Below are 8,122 nucleotides of genomic sequence, written 5' to 3'. Positions count from 1 at the left end.
GTTTTGCTCCGAAGAAGGAGACAGGAAAAGGGAAAACGGCAGTCCCGACTGGTTGCATTGAGTCGGTCAACAGATCGATAAAGTTAGGTAGAGCACAAGAGGGGCATGAGAAGTTTGTCTCGGAAGGGACGGTGTCTGTGAAGGAAGGAGAAACCCCAGTTCCAGAGCGGATCTGGAGAGATACTGGGGCTGATCAGTCATTGATTCTGAGGAAGATATTAGACTTTGGTCCTGAGACTGAGACTGGGGAGGTTGTGTTAAGAGGTATCGGGAAAGGGACTGAGGCTGTACCTTTGCACAGGATGTGTCTGAAATATGACCTGGTATCTGGACCAGTCGAAATAGGGGTGCGGTCGAAACTACTGATGGACAGCGTGGACGTCCTACTTGGTAACGATCTGGAAGGTGATGACGTGTATTCAGCAGTGAAGCTGACAAGTAAGCCTGTAAGTGCTGAAGACCCACCCGTAGATTCCAAGATTTATCCCGCATGTGCAATCACTCGCAGCATGTCTAGAAAGGCAGCTGAGAAAAGAGACAGTTTAAATGAGTCCAGGGTTGATTTAGCGGAGACATTTTTGCTGACCTTGTATGAAAAGGGGTAACTGGAGGAGAAGGAAAAGGATAGTGGGGTTAAGGACAGTAAAGGAGAGGAGGTAGATCTACCATTAGCAAGGAGGGACTTTATAAAGGAACAGAGTCGTGATGAGGAGCTTGTGGCTTTGAAAGGATCAGCTCTTTCTGAAGTAGAGATTGATAAGGAACCGGGGGATACTATCTGAAGGAGGGAGTGTTAATGAGGAAGTGGAGGCCAACCACGTTGCCAGTCAATGAGGACTGGGCGGTGGTACACCAGGTGGTGGTTCCGAAGGTTTATCAGGATGAAATTTTTAACTTGGCTCACAAGGGACCTCTAGGTGGACATTTTGGAGTAAGGAAGACAGTAGATAGGTTTATGAAAGATTTTTATTGGCCAAATATGAGGAAGGATATTGTTGACTATTGTAAAAGGTGCCATACTTGTCAGGTGGTAGGAAAGCCAAATCAGGTTATCCCTAAGGCACCCCTCAGACCCATACCCACCTTTGGGGAGCCTTTTTCCCAAATCATTGTGGATTTTGTGGGTCCTTTGCCTAGAACTGCGAGCGGGCGGCAGTACGTCATGACCATGATGTGTGCTGCTACTCGATTCCCAGAGGCTGTGCCCCTGGGGAACATTAGGACCCCTGCGGTGGTAAAGGCACTCATTAAATTTTTCACCACGGTAGGGTTACCTAGAGAGATACAGTCAGATCAGGGGAGAACCTTCACGTCCCGTGCATTTTAGCAAATGTTGACACAGATGGAAGTTAAACAAATTCTAGCCTCTGCATACCACCCGGAATCTCAAGGAGCATTGGAAAGATTCCACGCAACTTTAAAGATTATGATTAAAACTTACTGTCAGGAAAACACTTGAGACTGGGATGATGCATTACCACTTCTGTTATTCGCAGTGAGGGACACGGTTCAGGAATCTCTGGGGTTCAGTCCATTTGAGCTTGTTTTTGGTCACAGGCCCAGAGGACCTTTAATCTTACTCAAAGAAAAATGGTCTAGTCCAAATGTGCAAGTCAATGTGATTAACTATGTTTTGAGGTTCTGTGAAAGGCACCATAAAGTTTACAAGTTTGCAAAGCAAAATCTTAAAGACTCCCAGACTAAAATGAAACAATGGTATGATAAACGAGCCCGAGAGCAAGAATTTCAAGTGGGCGATAAGGTTTTGGTCCTGTTCCTTGTAGTTACCAACCCCCTACAGGCGAGGTTTCAAGGGCTATACAAAGTGATTAAGAAGATAGACTCTCCGAACTATGTGATCGAAACACCAGATAGATGAAAGCCGAGCCAGTTGGTTCATGTTAACATGCAAAAGGGTTATCATGATGCGACCCCCGTGGTGGTCAGTGCTGTAGCGAAGACCGATGAGGCAGAAAGGACTGATAAGGTGGGGTCTGAGCATTTTGGAAAGATAAGCATAGTACCCACCAGACTAGAGAACTCTGTTACTTTGGCCAACTTTGCTGATAAAGTCAGTCACTTGGAGCCTGAGCAAAGAGAGCAACTGACACAGCTAGTTAACCGGCATGCAGATTTATGCCCAGATGTTCCCAAAAGGTGCAAAGTAACAGAGCATGATGTTATTGTTACCTCAGCCCAGCCGATTAAACAATCCCCCTATCGGATGAATTTGGAAAAGAGCAAGCTAGTGGAAAAAGAAATTGAGCATATGCTAGCTGCTGGTATTTTTCGTGAATCTTCATCTGCATGGACATCTCCATGCGTGGTTGTACCGAAACCGGACAGTAGTATAAGATTCTGTACAGATTACAGAAAGGTGAATGCCATCACACAATCACATGCTTACCCTATCCCCAGGGTGGATGATTGTATTGATAAAGTGGGAAAAGCAAGATACATCACTAAGATTGACCTGCAAAAGGGGTATTGGTGTGTTCCTTTGACTGACAGGGCTCGAGAAATTTCAGCCTTTGTCACACCATCAGGGTTTTGTGAATGTGTTGCCATTTGGAATGAAAAACGCTCCAGGGACATTTCAGAGATGATTGACACTGTGATTAACGGGTTAACAAACACAAAGGCTTACATTGATGATGTAGTAGTTTGGAGTGACACTTGGGATAAGCACATTGAAGCTGGGGAGAAACTGTTTAAGTGAATGTCTGCAGCCCACCTCACAGTGAAGAGTGCGTTTGGCCATGCTACGATCACGTACCTGGGGTACGTGGTAGGACAGGGGCAATTGGCTCCTGTACAAGCTAAAGTACAGGCTATTTCCGAGGTTCCTGTCCCAACAAATAAGAGGGCATTGAGAAGGTTTTTGGGCATGGTGGGGTACTATTGAAAATTTTGTAAGAACTTTACAGACATTGCCCTCCTGCTTACAAAGCTCCTACAGAAGGAAGAAAAATTTGAGTGGAGCAGTCCTTGTCAGGAAGCTCTTGAGAAGTTGAAAACCATATTGTGCCACCACCCTGTGTCAAAAGCACCTGATCTCTTGAAATCTTTCTCCCTGGCGACTGATGCAAGTGATGAGACTGCAGGGGCAGTCCTATTGCAGAAAGCAGGGGATGGAGTGGAACACCCAGTGGCGTATATCTCTCAAAAGTTCAATGTGCATCAGAGAAATTACTCCACTGTGGAGAAAGAATTGTTGGCACTTATCTTGGCAATTCAGCATTTTGAGGTCTACATCTGTGCAGCACAGAGCCCATTAATTGTTTATACTGATCACAGCCCTTTGGTATTCTTGGCTAACATGAAAAATAAAAATAGGAGGTTATTAAGTTGGAGTCTGTTGTTACAGGAATTCGATATTAAAATACAACATGTAAAGGGGAGTGACAATGTAAATGTTGATTGTTTATCTAGATGTTAATTTGAAAGTGTATCTGTATTATTCTTGTAGTTAAGACCACTTCTGTATTTTGTTAAACTCTGTAATTCAGTAATATGCTTTATTAGTTAATTTTCACTCTGGTGAAAATTTCCAGAAGGATGGGGGTGTTATGAGTGATGAACAGACCTGATGGTCAATGGGGTGCAGAGTTAACCATTTCCAACCCCCCTCCTGAGAACTACGAACTATTGCTCTTGCTATGCTGCTCATGAGAGAGAGAGATAAAGCCCAGGCAAGAACATCTGCTACAGATAAGAGAGGGAGAGAGACTGTTGATTTACTGTATTATGACTCTTCCTGGATTATTTATCTTCCACTACAAGGACTTTACTTTGCTTGTTAACATTCCTCAGGAGATAGCAGGAGTGGCCTGAGTTGATGGACACAGTTGTTCAGAGTTGATGGATAGCTGAGACCCCGTGAGTGGGGATAAAAAGACAGGTCTGGAGAGACACCCTTCAGACACACCAGTGGACACTGACTGAGTGAGAAAGGTGGGGGCTTCGGAGACCGAACCAGGAGATCGGTCAGTAAAGCTCACAGTGTTACATCAGGGCCGGTGGGGACTTTTGTGTGTGTCCACTCATGCCAGAGTGACGAGTCCACCACAGAAGAACGGTCTAGCTGAAGAACAGAGGGGTCATAACTGAATGACCATAATGATACGACGGATTAAGAAAGCCACAAAAGTTTTGCCAGACTCCAACGGATTCTTCTTTCTCTGCTTGTCAGACACCCAGTTACGGGGTACGTAACAGGGGTCTGTGCATCTCAGGTTGGGAACTCCTACCTAAGGGGAACATCACATTCAATTTGAGTTTCAGAAACAGGTTTAATGTCACTGGCATACTGTATGTCATGAAATTTGTTGTTTTGCTGCAGCAGTACATTCCAATCAATGATAAAAAAAACTATAAATTATAGTTAGTACCTGTATACATATAAAAAAAAGTAAATTAAATAAGTAGTGCAAGAAGAGAGGAAAAAATAGTGAGTTATGTTTTTAGATTCAGTGACCATTCAGAAATCTGTCAGTGGAGAGGAAGAGGCTGTTCCTGAAATGTTGAGTGTATGCCTTTATGATTCGGTGTCTCCTTTTTGATGGTGGCAAAGAGAAGAGGGCATGTCCTGGGTGATGGGAGTCCTTAATGATGGTGTGTTCGCACACTACCATCCAATTCCTTTGGGTACTTGTATTTACATGCACAAAATGAAAGTAGGTGAGACCAAACTTCTGCTGACGGGAGTGTGGAGTGACATATTATAGAATTCCTGCCGTTGTCTATAAGCTGTTTGCAAGTTCTCACTGCGAGCAGAGCTACGATGGCTCTAGAGAGCAGCTTTTTCGAGTCCATCTGAAGAAACAGCTGAATTTCTACCTTTAATCTCTTTTTTTTGCCTTTTCAATGTGGATGAGGTTCTATCGAAGTCACTTGGCTGCAGCTGCACTCAAACTCTGGTTCTTTACGGTGATGGTTTCCCCTCCTGGGGATCTCTGACTGGCCATCTTTTGATATCCCTTTGGGGTGCTGAGGCTTTACAGCCCTGGGGTCAAACCAATTCTAGGCTGGTGTCACTGACTGAAAGGTCGTGGGGGAATAAGTACAGAATATTGGGAAGAGTGGATCAGCTGTTGGTGGTCTCTGTACTCAGTAAATCATTTTCTTTCTCTCTCTCTCTCTCTCTCTCTCTCTTTCTCTCAATGGTGGGGGTCAGCTTGTTGCCAATTCTCAAGTCAGAGAGCTCTGGAAAAAAAAGCGATGCGGCGGGCATTAACACCGCAAATCAGTGAGTGTTTTATTTTTGTTTTGCTAGTTTCCCCTCTCACTGTTTGATACCCCTCTGCCATTTTATTAGGGAAAGAGAGCCCTTGTTGAATGATTAGTTTTTTTTGTACTGCAGATCATAGTCTTTCTTGGGTGCTTTGCAATTGCATGCTTGCTGGGTAGAGGATGTGATGCTCTTTGCTGAAGTAAGTCGGGGAGGGGGGAGGGTTGTTGCTTTGCTGCTGCTCGTGGGTGGGAAGGAGAGTAAGGGGGGCTTTGGGATTCTAATGTTTTTACTGTCACTTATCTTTTGGGTTTCCCTTCTGTCTCGGTAGATGTCTGCGAAGAACAAGAATTTCAGGTTATATATTGTATACTTTTTCTGATATTAAGTGGAACTATTGAATTGTTGACAACGTGAGCTGCCCCAAATATGGGTTAGGTTTAGTAAAAAGCATACTACGTTGGCACTGGAAGCATGGCAACAATTGCGGGCTGATCCAATACATCTGTGGACTGGGTTGGTCGTAGACGTAATTCACTCTGCCTCCTTAGGTGGAGGCCCAATCTCTTTACCCTGAGCAGGACACTTCAGATCACAAAACTCTAAATTCTCTGCATCCTCGAGCAGGACGTCTCCACTTGCATGTTTTGACGTACATGTGACAAAGCAAATCATTAACCTTTATTAATCAACTCAGAGGTAGCAAATAAGCTCCTTTAAATGTGATAAGGAGCAACAATCCTGGCTGATATGTTGCTTGGTCTCATCCAGAAGTAATATTCATGCTAGCGGCTCATTTGACGGAGACCAACTAACGATTTATCTCGGATCCTAGGGACCAACACTTCAGCTTCGCTCGGCTCTGTATTACACAGCCCAGTGCATTTAAGCACTGAACTATCAGGGGACTTTTCACTCTTCAAATTAGACAACCAGCAGTAGATACTGCAACTCAGGAATTCATAGTCACTCACTGGATGACTGCGGAATGCATCTATAGCTCATATAGTTTAATGCTGAGAAATGGTGAGCCTATAATTTCTTACCAAGGTTTTTGCTGCAGAACTGAAATTTAATTACCAAGTCATCAATAAAAAAAAAGGAGATCATCAAATTCTTCAAAGATCATTTTGCACAAAAGCTTTTAAATTTACTGGCGGAGCAGGAATAAAACATAATGGGGGTACCATAAAACCCTTTAATTATTTCTGAGTAAGAGATTTTATATGTTATGTTTGAATTATAGATTACAGCTCCAAATGTTATATCATCAGATCTCAACTGTATGTTCATCAGCTAATTCGAGTCATGTTACATCAAACAGCCTTGCGGCCCACTCAAGCTTTGCAAAGCAGATTCTAGGTGCTAATTTGAATTGGTAAAACCCCAGATGTTAAAGTGCATCTGTTTTCCTGCTCTCAATGTAATTGTGTCAGTGTATGAGCTTCTTAAGCATAAGTGATTTGGTACCTGAGTGCAGAGATGCTTTAATGTTGAGTGCTGACTCGATATAGAACTACAGGTTAAGTACCTCCTCTCTTACTCTCCAGTGATGCTGTGCAAAATAAGGACAGGTTCCCACTGAGACAGAATTTGACTTACTATCCTTGACATAAGTTGCGAAATTTGTTGGTTTACGGAAACAGTACAGTGCAGGCATAACAAATACATGCTACATTAACGTGACGAACACTTATTGTTTGAGATATAACGCGGAACAGGCCATTCTGGCCCTTCAAGCCATGCTGCCCAGCAATCCCCCTGATTTAACCCTAGCCTAATCATGAGACAATTTATAATAACCAATTAGCCTACCAATTTTGTACTTTGGGAGGGAACTGGAGCATCCGAAGGAAAACCACATGGTCACGGGAAGAATGCACTAACTCCTTACGGGCAGTAGCGATGTTTTTACAGCTCTCTGCCCGAAGTTCATTTCCAATGTTATATGTAAGGAGTCTGGATGTCCTCCCTGTGGAATGCGTGTATTTTCTCCAGGAGCTCTGGTTTCCTCCCACAGTCCAAAGACGTACGGTTTTGTAGGATAATTGGTCATTATAAATAGTGCTGTGACTTGTGAAGGGTTAAATTGGGGATGCATTAGGGTGAAATCCTTCTATTCTTGAACAGACCTCTTGTACAATAAGATAAGCTTTGGGTCTCTCAGTTTACTGTGTCATGACCCTTGCACCTTATTCCCTTTTTCTGTATCTGTAGCCGTACTTCATATTCTGCATTCTGTTGTTCCAGTGTAATTGTTACTTCGGTCTAATTTTGTTTTGATGTCATGCAAAGAAAATGTAACACTGCATCATGTACAAAACTGGCCTACCACATGAGTAAGAGCTTAGTTTAAGACTATAAGACGTAGGAGCAGAATTAGCCCATATGGCCCACTGAGTGCTCCACCGTTCAATCATGGCTGATTTATTATCCCTCTCAACTCTATTCTCCTGCCTTCTCCCTGTAACCTTTGATGCCTTGCTAATCAAGAACCATTTATGTACTTGAGTAAAGCTTTACAGTGTCAATGACCCGGGTTCAATTCCTGCCTCTGTCTGTGAGGAGTTTGTATGTTCTATTCTTAACCAGACAGGCTTCCTCTGGATGCTGTTTTCCTCCTACATTCTAAAAAGGTATGGGTTAGGTAGAGAGTAGATATTAAAATGTCAGAGTAGACTCAATAGGCCAAATGGCCTAAATCTTCTCCTATATCTTATGTGGTTGGGTGGTTAATTGGTCACATGGATATAATTAGATGGTGTGGGCTCATTAGGCCAGAAGGACCTATTACCACTCTGTACCTCTAAATAAGTAAAGTTTACAAACAATATTGCAGGCCAAAGGAATACAATGGTCAGGGCAGGGCATGAAGGAATACAGGGAGAGGGC

The sequence above is a fragment of the Hypanus sabinus genome, chromosome 3 (assembly GCF_030144855.1).
Source record: "Hypanus sabinus isolate sHypSab1 chromosome 3, sHypSab1.hap1, whole genome shotgun sequence".
Taxonomy (NCBI): Eukaryota; Metazoa; Chordata; class Chondrichthyes; order Myliobatiformes; family Dasyatidae; genus Hypanus; species Hypanus sabinus.
The sequence above is the reverse complement of the archived record's forward strand: the minus strand, read 5'-3'. Positions refer to the sequence as shown.